The 18086-nt window shown below is 39.5% G+C and overlaps 1 long non-coding RNA gene across 1 annotated transcript in view; it reads right to left on the bottom strand.

The window, feature by feature from the left end:
• The window catches only part of LOC145423319 (uncharacterized), a 412017-nt gene that overhangs the window by 123192 nt on the left and 270739 nt on the right, over positions 1–18086 (bottom strand). The gene's annotated exons all lie outside the window — the stretch shown is intronic.

Raw genomic sequence — 18086 nt, 5'->3', positions numbered from 1 at the left:
GGGTGGGTCCCTGCTCACCTGGACCCTCACTGCAGCAGGCAGTCGTCTAGCTGATGGTGGATTCTGCTCTGCACAAGCTCAGGGCTCAGTTATACAGGGCTTCCTCATCTGAATCAGAGAGGATGAGGCTCCTTGTCTTTGGCTCCTTTGTGGTGGCATCTTTACACTGTACCTGCAGCAGGGCCTCAAGGCTGGTATAAACCTCTTTTCACTCTCCCCTTGCAAGACACTTAATATAAGGGGCTACGGCTCCTTCAAATCTGTTTCGGTCTTTCCTATACAACTTACCATTCATTTCAGATTCATTATTCTCAAAGGCAGCTTCTAAATGTGTCTCAGAAATATTAACATGAGCTACTGAAAAATCTGTTCTGGAGAATCTGGGAGTAGTATAGTATATAGAAGTATAGAGTCGGCCATTTACAAACAGACCAAGCATAAAAGCTACAAATGACAAAATTACTGACGTCTGACGGTTTGACAATTAATTTATCATATTTAAGGACGGCAATATCACCTCTGCCTCTGGCCACTCTCAGCTGTGGTAACAGTAATTTTCTCTTCTTCCTGATGGACTCTGAAACATCTTCACTGATGTAAAGACTGTAAAGCTTTCTTTCGAATGAGAGGATTAATTGTCTCTTTTTACATCTGTCCACAGTCTGCCAGCTCGTCCATTCTACTTGTATGGACCGACTCTGTGAGCGCGTTCAATTTCAGTGCTGTCACTGGCCAGGCCCAGCTTCTTCTTCTGCAAGTGTCGGACTTTATCCTCCGATGTTTCCCAAGTTTCTGCTTTTTCTTCTATTAATCCTCCGCTACGTCCTCCATCCATCCTCCTCAACTGATTTTCTAAACAATCCATCTTGGTTGTTAACTCTTTGTTTTTCTCGTGCATGCTGCTGACCGCTGATTCAAACTCGTTCAGTTTGCTTTTCACACGCTTCTCTTCAGTTTGCAGCTCATCAACAGCACCATCATTCCTTCAGAATGCTGTCCAACCTCTTGTTAGTTCTATCTATGATTTTAATTTGACAAATGGCTTGAAGCTATCTTGCTGTTGATGAGTCAGATCCTCACGTTGCTGTTCCAGCATAGCTTTTAGCGTGCAAACACTGACATAGCTGTCATCCTCTACCGTTAGCCCCTTAGCGGTGTGGAGCAGGGAAATTATTTTACTGCTATTGTTAAATAATCATCATCATTACCATTGTATTAATAATATAATCTGCAGCATTGATATTGTATTCAGAGGTTTAAACAGTGTGTCTTTCAGAAAGACTAAGTTGCAGGCAGGAGTTGACAGGAAGTTGCAGAGAGTTTGTAGAACTGAAAGCAGAGTCTAAGTTATTCTGAGTAGCAGGTTAGACGAGGCTATTTGAATTACAAGCTTATTCAAATTGTCTGTTATACTTTTATATTCTTTTACTAAGCTTTTAGTAGAGGTTCTTGATTAAAACATTTATTCAACATAGTACATGTAGTTTCAGTTAGGTTATTACACATAAGGATGAGCCTCTGGTCTGGTAAAAGGTCAGAAGTGCAACGGGTGAGATGAGAGAGCATGTAGGGTCAACACATACACACACACACATTAGTAGACTCATTTATAGGTGAGAGGTTGGTCATGTTTGTCTCTGGAAAGAGGAACAGCGTCTGGCAGGATGTGGGGCTCGTGTTCCAGACGAGACGAAGACATCCATCCATCCATCTTCATCCGCTTTGTCCGGGGCCGGGTCGCGGGGGCAGCAGCCTAAGCAAAGAGGCCCAGACCTCCCTCTCCCCAGCCACCTCCTCCAGCTTATCCGGGGGAACACCAAGGCGTTCCCAGGCCAGCCGAGAGATATAATCTCTCCAGCGTGTCCTGGGTCTGCCCCGGGGCCTCCTCCCGGTGGGACATGCCTGGAACACCTCACCCAGGAGGCGCCCAGGGGGCATCCTTGTCAGATGCCCGAACCACCTCAGCTGGCTCCTTTCGATGTGGAGCAGCAGCTGCTCTACTCTGAGCCCCTCCCGGATGGCCGAACTTCTCACCCTATCTCTAAGGGAGAGGCCAGCCACCCTTCGGAGGAAACTCATTTCTGCCACTTGTATCCGCGATCTCGTTCTTTCGGTCACTACCCACAGCTCGTGGCCATAGGTGAGGGTAGGGACGTAGATCGACCGGTAAATTGAGAGCTTCGCTTTTACACTCAGCTCCCTCTTCACCACGACGGACCGGTGCAGCGTCCGCATTACTGCAGCTGCAGCCCCAATCCGTCTGTCGATCTCCGGCTCCCTTCTCCCATCACTCGCGAACAAGACCCCGAGATACTTGAACTCCTCCAATTGGGGCAGGAACTCATCCCCGACCCGGAGTGGGCACTCCACCCTTTTCCGGCTGAGAACCATGGCCTCAGATTTGGAGGTGCTGATCCTCATTCCTGCTGCTTCACACTCGGCTGCGAACCGTTCCAGTGCGAGCTGGAGGCCCTCACCCGATGAAGCCAACAGAACCACATCATCTGCAAAAATCAGAGACGAAGACAACGTTCCTTTAAACTGTGTTAAAAGTTATTGTGGTTTTGATTTGACGTGTGTATATATTCTGTCTGTGACATATGAAGGGGCGTCGTTAATTTAAACCCTGATGCTATAAAAATCTGTGTATGCTTTGATTAAGTCGAAGATCAAGTGCTGTCTGCGTACAGAATGGTCTTCCCACGCGTGTATTCATTAAAATCAATTGTTTGACCAAGATCTTCTGGACCATGGTTGTTTGTACTCTCCTTCCTCAATATTTGAACCTTAACAGCGGCCTTCGGGGGCATAGTTGTTAGACAGTTTCGCCTCCCTACCAAGATCTCTGTTTCAATCCCAAATTGTGGAATGCTGCAACGTGTTTTGCATTTAGATGGTACTGTAAGGTTGAAGTGCTTCGGTTGTATGCAAGCTCCATTTTGCACAATTTGCACAAAACCACGCTTTTATCAAGGCTTTGGTCAGGTAGTCTTTTGAAATGAAATTTGCCTCAGATCAGTTCAAGCAACATGCTTTCTCCTGATTCTTTGTAGCTCTGATGTGTGCATCAGTGTAATCAGTATACCAGGAAATCTTGCATTGACAAAAGTTCCCCTTTGCTTGGAATGCAAAGTGCGATTAAATTTTTTCAAATTAATTAATCGCAATTAACGCATTAAATTCCCAACCCTAGTATTTAATAAAAATAAGATTAAAACAAAAATTGTATTGTTCATACATAAAAGTGATTGTTCAGTTTCAGTATTTCTTTTTCTTTAAAAAATTGAAAATGTCTCATTTTGATGAAAATTAATTCAAAATTTAATTAAATTTTTCAATTTTATTTATAAATATTATAACATAAAATGAATTCGTCGTTCATTTAAATTGTCTTCAGTGATTTTAATGTATGCGGTTGTCAGAATGAGGACACTGCATACTTCCTGTGGGAGCAGAGGATTCAGCTGAAATGAGTGTAAGAAAGTACTACTTTGTTTTGCTTTCAGTTAACTCTCCCTCTTTGGTTTCATGTGGTTAGGCAGTGGACTCACAACCACTGTTGGGTAAGTTACTTTAAATTAGTAACTTAGTTACATTACCAGTTACTTCCATCAAAAGTAACTCAGTTACTTCAAGTTACTCGTTACTTTCAAAGTAACTAGTTACTAGGGAAAGTAACTTTGGTTTTACTCAGACTTCTCTTGTTAATGTGTTGCTTCCATAACTTTGCAGTCTTCTAGCTTGCTTACTTGCCACAGTGCACTGTGCCACCTACCAATAGAAAGGAAAAGATAATTTGCATATTTCCACGAGAGAAATCCCATGCCTGGACCGTCGTTGACCGCCGCCATGATTCTAGCCTACGTCACAGCGTCATGTGCGCTTTTTACATCCAACACAAAAACTGCAGTCGTGGTGCTTTGATTATACTCAGAACTCTGAAATTCTGCCTTCTGAATAGGAAGATGTAGGTAACACCAGACTGCAGATGAGCTGCATACAGAGCTGGACTGGGACAAAAAAATAAATAAATCGGCCCGGGCATTTTGACTAGAGACCGGCCCGCCATTATAGGAAAAATCATAAAGCCTTTGAATGAAAACAAACACTGTTGTGACAGTGATGTACACTGTTCTGATGGTATATATGCATCAATCTATCAATCGTTTGTTGTAAGATTCAGATAATTATTTATTAAAAGTGAGACATTTTAAATGAGAATAAGTAAGAAAAGTATTTCTTTGTGCCCCCCTCTCCCTGTTAATGCCCCACCTGCCCCCCTGGCAACACTTTGCTAGAGCCGCCCCTGCACAGTTACCAGCTGTCAGCTACACAGAAAAGGATCCTGGTGTTATTTGTCTCTCAGAAACAGTTCATAACTTCCCTTCAACTCATTCATGTCACCTAAAAGGTAAACCTGTTTCTCCATCACAGCTCTGATGATTCAGTAAGGACATCTCCTGGTTTCATCTTCATGTTTCCCTCTCACCACATAACCAAACCATATCATGACCAGCAGCTTTACAGCTGTGGCTCCAGCAAACATCAGCTGATACTAGAAGTTAATATTAAATAAATTCTAACAACAGCTGATCAAGCTTAAACGTGCTGCTGTTGTTTAGTGCGACATCCACTGGGCGATAAACAAACAAGAGAGAAAAGCCGATCAGCTGATCATTGATCAGTTTTCATGATTGAAGTAGAAACGGGAGAGGGAGGGGAGAGGATGAGAGAAGAAGAGGCAGCTGTGCAGCAAAGATGCAGAATAAATCCAGCTTTGTGTCTTTTTCATTGTAGCTGAAGTCCGGGACAAACTGTGTTCCTTTTCACCTCAATATGAAACGAAAATATTTTCTCTGAATACGAGACGACTCAGTTTTTTAGGGGACGGTTGGAAACTCTAATAATTAACCTTATGAACAAAATAAAGTTTAACATCAGTAACATAGCACCCACCCAGCTGTATAGAAACTCCGTCATGCTAGCTAGTACGCAGTATGAAAACGTCAGCACAAGGAAAATAAACTCCACCTAAACTTGGTTTAAATCTGACCCAGATAGCTGCAGGTCATAACTTCTTACCTGAAGTTCAGTTCACCTGACACTCGGACCGGCGGCCGCTTCGGGTCTCTCCTCCTCCTGCCTCCCCTTTCCCTCATCCACCTGCTGGCCTCCACCACTTGCTAATGTTACTGAATCTGTGGAAGCTCCGCGATAGCCACCACACGAAGCAACGAATAACGAGCCTATCTAAATCCCAGTAACGACTAACGCGTTCCTGATTTTGGCATAATAACTACTTACCGTGCTCGTTACCACAATAATAACGTAGTTACTGTAACGCGTTACTTAATAACGCGTTAGTCCCAACACAGCTCACAACAGTAACCATCATCACTGCAGAAGACGCCAGCTCAAGAGGAAGACAAGCACGTGAATAGCTTAAGTGCTTTCATAAACCATAGTAATATTAACATAAAGTGTAGTATGATAATATTACTAATGAAATGTTATAATAAAGATAACCTCACATTCACATAAACAGTTTAACCTGCTAGTAAGTGGTGTCAGTGTCTTCATCACAGTATGTGGGACACAGTTGGTGACAGAGAGCGGTACAGTACATGCTTCCTGTCTCGTGGTTGCACTGCACTACAGACTAGTCAAAAGTCATCAGTGTCTGAACATGGCCAGTAAACAGTTTAGTAATGCTGGTATCATTTACAAACTGGGAGGGGAAGTTTGTAGTGACCAACATCACTGTCTCCTCCAGTGGTGATAGGCCGAGTGTTCAGATGTAATTTAATACTATTACTTGAGTACTTTCCTGTGCAAAATGAATATGTTTGTATTTTAAGCATCTCTGTGTTGTTCTACTTTTAACTTGTACTCTGGATGGCTGTACTGTATTTGGAGGCCAGTATTTTACTTTGCTTTAGTTCAAAGCTTTGATTACTTACTATTTTACATATTTCATAATGGGTAAAATTATTGAAATCATCTCTAGCTGATAGACATAAAAATCTATTGCATAATATTCTGCCTTTTCTTATTGCTTAAAGTGAATTATGACTTTTAATAAATACTTAGCAGGTAATAAATAAATTATTTAATAAATAAAAGCAGGTAAAATTAGTTTTTCAATTAAAAAACATGTTTAAACTCTTGTTCAACCCATTTTAATTCATCTACATAAAAGAACAAATCTTCACTTGATCCTGAAAATCATGTTGGTGTTTCTACATAAATGGTCCACACTGTTTTATTCTTTTCTTTTTTCTTTCTTTTTTTCTTTTTTTAATTCAGATGGCCCATTTAAAAAAAAAAAAACATTGATATATCTCTGACCTACATAATGAGTGAGTCACTTTGATGGATTTAGCAGAAATGACAAATGTGTCAAGTACTGCTAAGGTGCTGGTGTGGTTCCCATGAGTTTGGTTGAAGGCAAATGAGCTATAATGCAGATCAAACCACAAGCAACTGCAATGGAAATTCAAAGAAAAAGAAAACTGGTTTCATGCTGGAAACCACAGTTGTTCACAGGTGTCAGGCTGCAGGCTATTTGTTTCCTCAGTAAATTCTCACCTTTTATCAAACATGCAGTCACAACGAATCATGTAGTGATCCAGTCTGTTAAAATACCGCCATCTATTCTCTGCATCATGTCCCATCATGTCTTATTTGAAAATGATTTTGTGTGGATGTGCAGACCACCGTTCCCTGTTTATATATGACTCGGCCTGCGGTTGTCCTATTTCTCTGCATGGGATGAATCTATCAGAGGTTCTGGAATTACACATGTTTAGAATTTTCAAGTCTCTCTATTTTCTTTTTATTATATATTATATCGTGGCTCAAGAGTTGGGAGTTCGCCTTGTAATCGGAAGGTTGCCGGTTCGAGCCCCGGCTTGGACAGTCTCGGTCGTTGTGTCCTTGGGCAAGACACTTCACCCGTTGCCTACTGGTGGTGGTCAGAGGGCCCGGTGGCGCCAGTGTCCGGCAGCCTCGCCTCTGTCAGTGCGCCCCAGGGTGGCTGTGGCTACAATGTAGCTGCCATCACCAGTGTGTGAATGTGTGTGTGAATGGGTGGATGACTGGATATGTAAAGCGCTTTGGGGTCCTTTGGGACTAGTAAAGCGCTATATAAATACAGGCCATTTACCATATGAAATTTTATCGGTCTGCTGTGGTCTGTATCTAAGGTAATCAATGGACACAGTTGATGAGGTAACATTTACTTCTCAAACTCTGTTTGATAATGAGGATGACGACCATTATAGATATAATTAGGCAAAGAAAAGGGAAATTAACTTTTTCAGTTATATACATAGATATATAAAACAAATACCAAAAATTCAGTAGATGTAAAAGCCAAATCTTTGTCTCGGTCAATGTAACAGTGAGAGCTGGGGGTGTGTGACTGGGAGGAACTGCTGGGCCAATCTAAACCCAAGTGGTGTTCTGTTATTAGATTTGTTAGACTGTGATAATCATGATTTATGCAAATGTCAGCATAAATGCACTTGGCTACAGGACATCAAAGGTTGTAGTGAGGCTTTACTTTGAGCAGAGGCTCAGTCCAACAAACAGCATTCCAACACTAAGTGTGAGCGGGTCATGTTCTTCATCTCCATTTCTCTGGCTGCTGTACTGAGTTGTGGCCATTTCTACTTTAGTGAGTTGGAATGTTTTTGGATGTTTTATACCTCATGAAGGTGAGTTGGAACAAAACACTGAGACTCATAAAATAGTGATAAGTAAGTCAATGTGCAGAGTTTTTTTCTTCCTATGCATCTCTCACACATTCAGGAGTGCAGAGATTTTGAATCGGTTGTCCTCTTCACTTATTTAAATAGTTAAGACAAATTCACAACAACAGTCAACTGATGTGTTTTATATTGTAAGGCAAAGACCAACGATAATGCAGAGAAAACCACAACAATCAGTCGACCCCATGAGCAAACACTTGGTGACAGTGTCAGTAAAAATCATCCATTTTAACAGAAGGAACCTTCGGCGAAACCAGGCTCAGAGAGGCGCAACCATCTGCTCTGATGGGTGAGGGGTGAGGGGAGGAAGAAAGGACAAAAGCAACACACCCAGAGATCAAAATTATTTTTAATCATTATCAATGATTAATTATTTAATACAAACTGCATCATAGTAAGCCACCAGCAGCCTAGGTCTATTGCAGCAGAACTAAGAGAGGGTTAATGGACACCTGATCCAGGCCTGACTATAAGATTTATCAAAAAGGAAAGTTTGAAGCCTAATTTTAAATGTAGAGATCCAAGGTCTCCCGAATCCAAACTGGAAGCTGGTTCCACAGAAGAGGGGCCTGAAAACTGAAGGCTCTGCCTCCCACTCTACTTTTAAATACTCTAGGAACAACAAGTTCAACAAGATAATACAGGAGATATAATAATGGATTGGATTTATACAGCGCTTTTCAAGGCACCCAAAGCGCTTTACAATTCCACTATTCATTCACTCTCGCATTTACACACTGGTGGAGGAAAGCTACGGTTGTAGCCACAGCTACCCTGGGGCAGACTGACAGAAGCGGCCCCTTTCGGCCCGCCAGTAGGCGGTAGGGTAAAGTGTCTTGCCCAAGGACACAACGACCAGGACAGAGAGCCTCTGTTGGGAAGTGCATCTGTAACCTTCCGGTTACAGATGCGCTTCCCAACCCCCTGAGCCACGGTCGCCCACATATGGGATATATGCTCTCTCTCTGTGGTCCCTGTCAGGACTCTTGCTGCAGCATTTTGGATCAGACTTTACTGTATCTGGACGGTTTCACTGATATTTGCATTGATTTGTTTCTTTCTCCCTTCATGTAGTTATTTTTATTTTCTCTCTTCCACACCAAACATGAACACCAAGTCTTAAGTCTCACACCAGTACTACAGACAACAGTAAATGAATGCACATCTCACTACGATTCATGTTTCGTGTTTTGTTTTTTTTGTTTGTTAGTTTTTTACACTCTAGCAGTGGTGGGTGGTGAGAATGTGTCAACTGAAGTCACACCCCGAAGAAAGACTGACTTGGTTTCCTGTTGGTTCAGATGTATCAGGATCAAAGTGACTTAGTTCTGTAGATTACAACCTGCCATATGTGCAGAGTTTTAAACATCTGCTGAAGTTTTCTAAAACAAGGAGCTACATCTACACCTGTCAGCCACACAAACACCTCTGAGCTGTAAAATAAGTCAAAGGTGAGTTGTTGATGTTTTTGTCTCAATGCATACAATTATATTCATTTTGTACATGCAGTCAACTAATCTGATGTTTAACATGATTAAACCTGCTAATGTTCTTCAGCAATCTATTCTGACTCTCTCTGAATGGTACAGTTACCTTTAAAGTATTTTCATGACTTGGTGCCTCTTGTACCTTTGACTGATGGTTCTAATGTACCTGTTGGTCTTTGAATGATGTGTCAAAACAGTAAAACAGTATATGGTGCACAAATGAAACTGAAGCGCTACAGAGGTCAGAGATGCAACAGGCACAAGATTTGAAAAAAAGGTGTTATGGTGGTGCAGTGGTTAGCACCGCTGCCTCATATTAACAAGGTTACTAGTTAAACTAGTGATTCTAAATCAGCTTTGGCTGTAAAATGTTCTAGAAGCATAAACATAAAAGAGCTTCATGAAGGTATTGTTAAAACTGCTCTGAGTGGGCAGTAAAGCTAGAGAAATATTCTGTATTTATGCTATATATACAAATGAGTATATTAAAGTTTCACCTGCATGGACAATCACCCACAATGTAGCTCATTCTGAGATTAAAACTAGACCATTCAACAGGGGGAAATTATGACGACCGCCGAGCAGCCATTTGCCCCCCTCCCCCAGTTTGTGATTTGAAAGCACAAACTAGTTTTCAAAGTGTTAATTAATACTGAACTTATATTTATTGTTATAAATGGAAAGTAATAGGATGTTTTTGACGATACAGCAGTGAGAGGTTCAGAACGTTCATGCCACTTTTCATTTTTGATAAAAATATATTTAAATCATTGTGGCTGCTATGTTGTCATGTCTTTAGTAAAACAGGACTTGATGTGGTCTTTTTCCAATAACAAGTGTTGTAAATTCTAAAAGATAGACGTTCCCTCCTCTGAAACATTAAGGACTCACATTAACATCCTTTTAATAATGTCAGATAGCTTGTTCTAAATGTATCCACAGTCCTAAATTTGCTATAGATACTTATGAGGGAATTCTTGGCACAGGTCAGAATTGACCTAAACTGTGCAATATTGTGTATAGGCAGAAAATATGAACTGTATGTAAGTTTCAAACAAAAGCTTTGTGAGCCTCTGCACCATGCATGCCTTCATTCCCTCAAATCCTAAATTCGGACATCCAATTAAGGCGAGCAGCATGTTCTATTCAAATAAATTGCTACAGGTATAAAACGAAGTGTAATTTAGTGCAGTAATTACTCCTGGCTCATAATTTTTTGTATGACAGATTTATACTAAATTATGTTAACTCTGGTTTACTGTATAATACTTTCCTGCTTTGTTTATTGTACATTTAAAATGCTGTAAAAAATATAAAAAAGCCGAAATTATTGGCTTTTTTGACATGCCTGTATTTAGAATCTTTTATGAAACAGTTCCTACGTGTATACAGGAAGGCTCATAATGTGTTGAATTAAGACACTAATTTTGTAGTTTTGCCTCTGTACACCACCTCAGCAGATTTTAAATGAAGCAGTTAAGATGTGATTAAAGTAAAAATAAGCTTAAATTCAAAAGCTTTTAATAAATACAAGTTCTTAGTAAATTATAAGGAATAACAACCGTTTTTATAAACAGAGTAACAAAATTAACAAACATAGTTTTTAAATATAAGCATTGTTTTTAATACTTGGATGAATATCATTTGCAGTCGATGACTTCCTGAAGTCTAGAAGCCATGAATATCACAAAACAGGCCTACGCCTTGATTTAAAAATGAGGATAATATATTATTAAAAAAACAAACAACAATAGTAGCTGAATTAAAAGGTTTGAGCACCACGGTCAACTGCCAATATCTAGAGTATCAATGTAAATATTACAAAACGCATTAAACTTTCTAAATTCGGTCAGTTATGGGATGTTTCATACATGCTACCCTGAAAATGGTGTAACCGGCACCTGCTCAACTTCCCTGTTTGATTAAACCACACAGCAGGAGTGGGCATCCTCTCTAATCAAGGCTTTCCACGTCAATGTGCAAAAGGATTGAAACACTTCCTAATACAGAACACTACCCAGCTAACAGGGGAGCACTGAGGGAACATTGTCCCACGTTACATTCAGGTAAATTTTCAATTAAAAAAACAGACGTTCTGAGAAATTTCACCGTTTACAGCGCTTCTCCCACTCACAGCCACCTTCCAGCTGTTTCTGCTCCCAGGAAATTTAGCTGTGTTAAGTTACCAGGATCACCATTACAGACTAAATGCTTTATCCAGGGGCGGATCTAGAGAAATTTTCTTAGGGTGGCATGAGGGTGCCAGCATCATGAGGGAAGTCAAATAGGGTGTCTTTTTTTTTCAAACACATATGCAGGTGGTTGCATATGGTTAAAATGATTCAATTACAGTAAGTATACACGTTTTTCATATAAATATAGTCTATAACTGAATTATTTTCTGTAGCCCATATAATTAAACACTTTAGTTACATAACACATGCAAATTTTGATTTTATGTACTGTATAGCCCAGCGGTCTCCAACCTTTTTCGCGCCACGGACCGGTTCATGCCCGACAATATTTTCACGGACCAGCCTTTAAGGTGTCGCGGATAAATACAACAAAATAAAACTAGTTCCGGTACCGTAAAAAAGAAGATTTATTCACACGTGAAAAGACCCAGGAAAACCGAGTAAACGATAAAAACGATAACAAAATAACGCTGAAAACCGATAAAAACCCTGAAAACTATACATTTCACACCTGAGCCTCAACTCTCGCGGCCCGGTACCAAACGACTCACAGACCGGTACCGGTCCGAGGCCCGGGGGTTGGGGACCGCTGGTATAGCCTATATAATAAATGACTAAATATGTAGCCCAATAAGTATAAAATCCAGAAAGCAACAGAACATGGGGTGGTTGCTTTACAAACACAATTCTAACTTCAGTTTCACACTGTTTTTGTTAGAAAAAAAACAAATTGTACATGCTTAAATTTACACAAAATGTCAGAAATCTGCAGCGTCATGAACAAAAATCTAAACCTAACTTTTCATGACTAACTTTGTTAGGTTAACCCTCTGAGATACAAAATAACAAAATATAAATGGACATTTTTGACTCCTTTTGATTTTACATTTGTATTTCACCCTCAGATTGTTTCATTTTTATTTTCTTCCTACCTTGTTTGGTATCATTCTTTTCAGCTCAACCTCTTGTGTCTGAATTTAGTTGTTTTTTTCATTGACATACTGTATTAACACAACTGATCTGAAATCACACAAAAAACATAAAATCCTAGTAGTTATTTTTTTACTGTCAAAACCACAGACATGTTGAGTAAATAATTTTTATAACTTGAAATGCAAATATAAATTGTACATTTTGAAAACTTGTGCACACATTTTGTAAACATATACAACTTTATCTGAAAATGCAGCCAATACAGCTGGCATTTTTAAAATTTGGCACAACCATTTAAAAATACTACTAAAACTAAAATGAGAGAACAATCAGGTGTCACAATAAGATGCCCCACAAACTTCTTGTGCCAGTAAAAAAAATTGTCCGCCACAAGACAGAGGAGAACAGCACAAGGACAAACCTAACACTATGCAATAAATTCAGTTTTAGAATTTAGATTCACTGTAAACTGTAACTGCACTCAAAGTGTTAATGCTATCTTATTTTAACAAACAACACTGTCATATGCAAAACTAGGGTGGCACCCCATGCCACCCTTCTAGATCCGCCCCTGACCTTATCTAATACCTTAAAAACACGTGGTTTCACACATCTTGCTACATTTTTACAATTAATTTGTCATCTTAATTTGTTGATTATTGTTGCGGCAGACATTCGCACCTTTTGATTAATTTATTTATTAAACATTTTTTTCCTTTAGCAAGTTCCACTGTTGCATATGTGAGGCACTGTTTAAATTCTCTACAAGCACAAAGATTGTGGAGTACATACATCATTAAGCACTCTCAGCACACTACTCGCTTAACAAGTATGCTTCTCAGAAGTGGAAGAGAAGCTTAATTACAAAGAAAGAAAAGAAAGAAAACGGGATTTCCAACACTGGTCATACCAAATCAAAAACACTGCAGTTTCCTGCCTTCATGACACATTTACACAGTGAAATTTGTACTTCTGTGGTTCCTCTACATTGACTGGAGGAAGAACCTGAGCCGGGACAAATGATGGCAAAAGATGGCACAAAAAGTAATGACGTCACAGTTACCTACAGTCACCTTGTGGTTAGCCAGAGAACCAACGTCATCTATAAGAAAGACAAAGGGAAATTTGTTGAAACAAAACATTTTTACAGAAAAGTAGTTTTACTATTTTCAGGTCATTAAAGTCTGTGGTTGAAACAGATATTTCTAATGTTTGTCAGTGACTCAATCCCAGCAGATTCATAAACCCTTTCTTAATAATATAGCTGCTTTATCCTGACTACCAGGAAAAAAAATGTTGTCCAATCAAAAAAAAATTTAAATCCCCCAATGTTTGTAAGGTAATTAGAAGACTGAAAAAAAATTTTGGGAAAAAAAAGTTTACATTTTTTAGATATCACACGTCCACTGCAGAGGACATTGGAAGGCCGAACGTGTAAAAATGAACTTTGATGGCAAACATTTTCTTCAACTCTTCACCAAGGAGAAGTTTGAACTCAAGGAACTGTAGTGGTTTCTTCCCCCAAAACTGCAAGTCACTGCTATACTGAAGCCACGAGTTGGTGATTGCCAGATCAAAAAGTAGAAAACTGCACATACTGTCAATTTCTGAGTGTGAGAGACCATCCTGTAGAATCTCAACATTCAATATGGTCCACGTCACCTATATTGGTAGTGTACTCAGCAATTGCCAGTGGACTTGGCACATGGACAAACCTTTTGTTTTTCTTAGACCATCTTGTGCATCTGTCCTGAGGTTGATTGCCATAGGCAGAGGATGCCATGACAACTGTCCAACCACTTAATGACAGCAAGTTCAGGTCTGAGTACCATCCCTGATGCTCCTCCTTCTTTCTTCTTCAAGGGCTTATTCCCTATGATCTTCTTCATCAGACAACTCAAGATCTGGGTTTCCCTCATCAAACTGCAATAAGTTTCTTTCTGCTTCTAAAAAGGACTCCTTTTCTGGTCATTTAAAAAAACAGAACAAAATGGAAGAAATGACTACAAATGTCCACTATGGAGGCCATTTTTTAAACACTTCAATACTATACTAAAATGAAGTTAGAATTAAGCATACTATGTTTTAATGTGTTATTAAGAGACTTGTTTAAAATATGCTAACAACATTTATAGCTAAAAATTGCTCAATAAGAAGTTTTATGCACTTACTTTTCTTCTTCCCATAAAATGTGCTTGCAGCGATGGCTGCCATGTTCCTTAATGAAAAAACTAAAGTTCCCAAAGCTCCACCCCTTCACATTTGGTATCATTGGAAAGCCCTAAATGTCCTCTGTAGATACCAAAAGGAGGCAATTCTGTAGTATGCAGTGCATGGGAGATATTCAGGTTTAGAAAGGTGCTCTACAGAGGACAAATTTGCATTGCTGGTAGTCAGGAGAGGTTGGATGGTTTCCAGAGACGTGTCCCAATTCTATCCAACCGAACACAAACTCTAAATAAATGCAGGTGCAGTATTTTTATAGAATAAAGGAATGTATTTGTCAGTATCATATGTAGCACTGATCACATGACTAATCAGCCTATAATAGTTATTACGCAAAAACTATTTAAATGCACATGTCAGTAGCATAGTGTTGCTGTGACAATGAGGAAGAAGAGTAGCCCTTTATTTTCATTGTACATGTAAAACAAATTTATGGGTGCTCCGAGGGAACTGTGCAGGAATAAAACATAAATAGTAAGACAGAAATATATACAATCAAGACCAGTATATACAAACTAGAGCCTGCTGCTTAGCTCAAAGAATGATTGAAATTTCCTACTCCAGGGTGGGTAGGAAGATATATTAAACACAGCAAACTATATCGCACAACATCCAGGTGCGAGTGGTTGCTGGATGAGAATGGTTGTAGCTGGATCTCTGCAGTGCTGCTCCCACACTGACAGAAGTAATGGACAAGTAGGATGTTCTGTGCTTCAAACGAAGAAATATTGAAATCTTTCAATCAAATGAGCCATTTTAAAACACAAGATTATTTCGTAGCATTATTACATTTATCTCTTATATTTGCATATTTATTTATTATTTTTTCTCTTTCAGTAAGTTTCCAGAATCATTTCAGTTTTTATTATTAAAAACATTTGACTTTAGTTTGCTTTTAGTTTTAGTATTAGTTATATTTTTCATACGTTTTGTTTTTTGTCAGAAGCAAATATCTGAGCTGATCTTGAGTAGTGGCCGTGCGCGGTCTCTTATCTGCATCTCTTTTTGGACCTCAGCTTCTTTCAGATCATCAGGCTCATTCTCAAACCCTCATAAACCGCATGCACTTATGCATGTGTTGTACTGCTCGCTTTCCATGCTGTACTTTGTTTAGAAATTATTCTGGTGTTTCCACTTTGACTGTTTGTGGTTTACTGATATGCGTCACATTTTGTGAAATGCTTGAATTCAGATGCTGAGGTTTTGTGTGTTTCAGTTCAGTTGGTTTCTTGAGTTGGTCAGGTGTTTTCCAAAGACCTGATTACAGATTTATCCAGGTCTGTTGGTATGGATAGCAGTGGCCCTCTTTATTGAATGCAAAATTGATATTAAAAATCCACCGTATTACCAGGTGGACATACTAGCCTGTATTAGAGGTTCTGTACAAAGGACTTTTAGGTGACTGTTAAGATTTAGTGCTGTATGAATAACATTGAACCGAATATAACTGCACAGGCATTTAAAGGATGCATGTGGTTCCTCCTCTCAGCTGTTTATACACCAGGAAATAGTCTGTGCACAGTCTTATAGTCTTTCTCATAAAGGATTCCAATGAGTTGCCTGTTGTTGGCAGTCACCGATGAATATCACTATAGTTTACTTTAAAAATGACAATTTCCCAAATAGTTGTTAAACTTTTCCCCCATCTTGCTTAGTTGTAACAATTTTTTAGAATAGGTAAAAGAAAAATGGCTCATTTCTTCTACTTTCCATTCAAAAATGTGCAAATGATGGTTATGACATGAACCTTTCCTCTCTTGCTTCACAGGATTAAACAAAGGAGGTAAACTAATCCCTGTGTGTCACCATCCTGGGTTACTTGACCCAGTGTTTTGAGTTTTCTTGTTTTTTGATGTCATTTTGTATTATGTTTCATGTTTAAGTCCTCTTTGGTAGTCTTAAGTTCATTCTCTAGTGTCTAGGTCTCTAGTGCAGAGGGGGGAGGGGCCGTGGTTACGCTCGCAGTAGCACAGGAACAGAGTGGGAGTTAAAGAGAGAGAAAGAGAGCAGGGACAACAACGTCACATCAGAAGAGTATAGTAATCATCCACAACTATTTTCATTTGTGGATGATAAAGCATTCAGAAAGTTTATTCATGCAGTGAATCCTATGTATGCAATTCCAAGCAGGAAAACACTCTCCCTATGTGACAGAGAATGTGCATCTTCTTTGCATCTTTTCATTTATATTTTATTGTGTTGTGGTTTGCAGTGTTTTGTGTTGTTTTGAAGTTTATATGTGCTTTGTCTGTAGGGGCCACCGTAAATATACTTGTATTTATTCACTCCACATAAAATGTAATAAATAAATTATAAAATACAAAAACCAAGTATTTACATTTCAACTTTTAACTATTTAAATTTTCAGCTTTTTCCTTTTAAACAAATTTAAAGTGAAACAACACAAAACACTGCAAACCACAACACAATTAAATATAAATTAAAGTGTGAGAGTGTTTTCCTGCTTGGAATTGCATACATAGGATTCACTGCATGAATAAACCTTCTGAATTCTTTATCATTTGCAACTGAAAATAATTGTGGATGATCAACACGGACGATTACTATACCTTTCTAATGTGACTATGTTGTCTCTGGTTGTTGTCCCTGGCTCTCTTTCTCTCTGTGCTTTGTCTCCAGGGGCCACCGTTTAGATTTATATGTTTGTTTTTACATTAGTAATAATAATGGATTGTATTCATAAAGCGCTTTACAATGCCACTATTCATTCACTCTCACATTCACACACTGGTGGAGGCAGCTACAGTTGCAGCCACAGCTGCCCTGGGGCAGACTGACAGAAGCGAGGCTGCCATATCGCGCCATCGACCCCTCTGGCAAACACCAGTAGGCGGCAGATAAAGTGTCTTGCCCAAGGACACAATGACCAAGACAGACAGAGCTGGGGATCGAACCAGCAACCTTCTGGTTACAAGATAAGCTTCCCAACCCGGAATTCCTTTTGTGCATAATTTCATATTGTTGTTGATAATAAATTAATTAAAGCAACAAAACAACCTGAAGAGCCGGTTGGGAGCCGAAAGAGCCGGCTCTCTAAAAAGAGCCTGAGTTCCCATCACTAGTTGTGTGTAATTTGCCCCAACTGTGTTCCCCATGAGTTTCCTGTTCCCTCGTCATTCCCTGTGTATTAAGGTCTTTTGTTTTTTTCTGTCCAGCGTTGCGATCTCCCTCATTCATGGCTGTGTGTTTCCCAGTGTGCCTCTTCATTTACTAGTTCACAGACATGCCCCAGTATAGTTTGGTATCATTTCCCTTGTGTCAGCAATAAAGCTGCTTTTGAGTTTACATTTCGCCTCCGTGAAGTCTGTGTTTGGGTCCTTTCCTGCCTGCGCACAGCCGTTCTGTGACACTGTGGTACTTGTGATGTCACATAAAACTGAATTACATTTCACTTCCTTTTCATAAAAGGTGTGATACCTCCTAATAAAGAATTGTTCAGCTGAAGGTTAATC

This window comes from Astatotilapia calliptera, chromosome 20 (assembly GCF_964374335.1).
Source record: "Astatotilapia calliptera chromosome 20, fAstCal68.1, whole genome shotgun sequence".
Taxonomy (NCBI): Eukaryota; Metazoa; Chordata; class Actinopteri; order Cichliformes; family Cichlidae; genus Astatotilapia; species Astatotilapia calliptera.
This window is presented reverse-complemented; position numbering and strand designations above follow the sequence as displayed.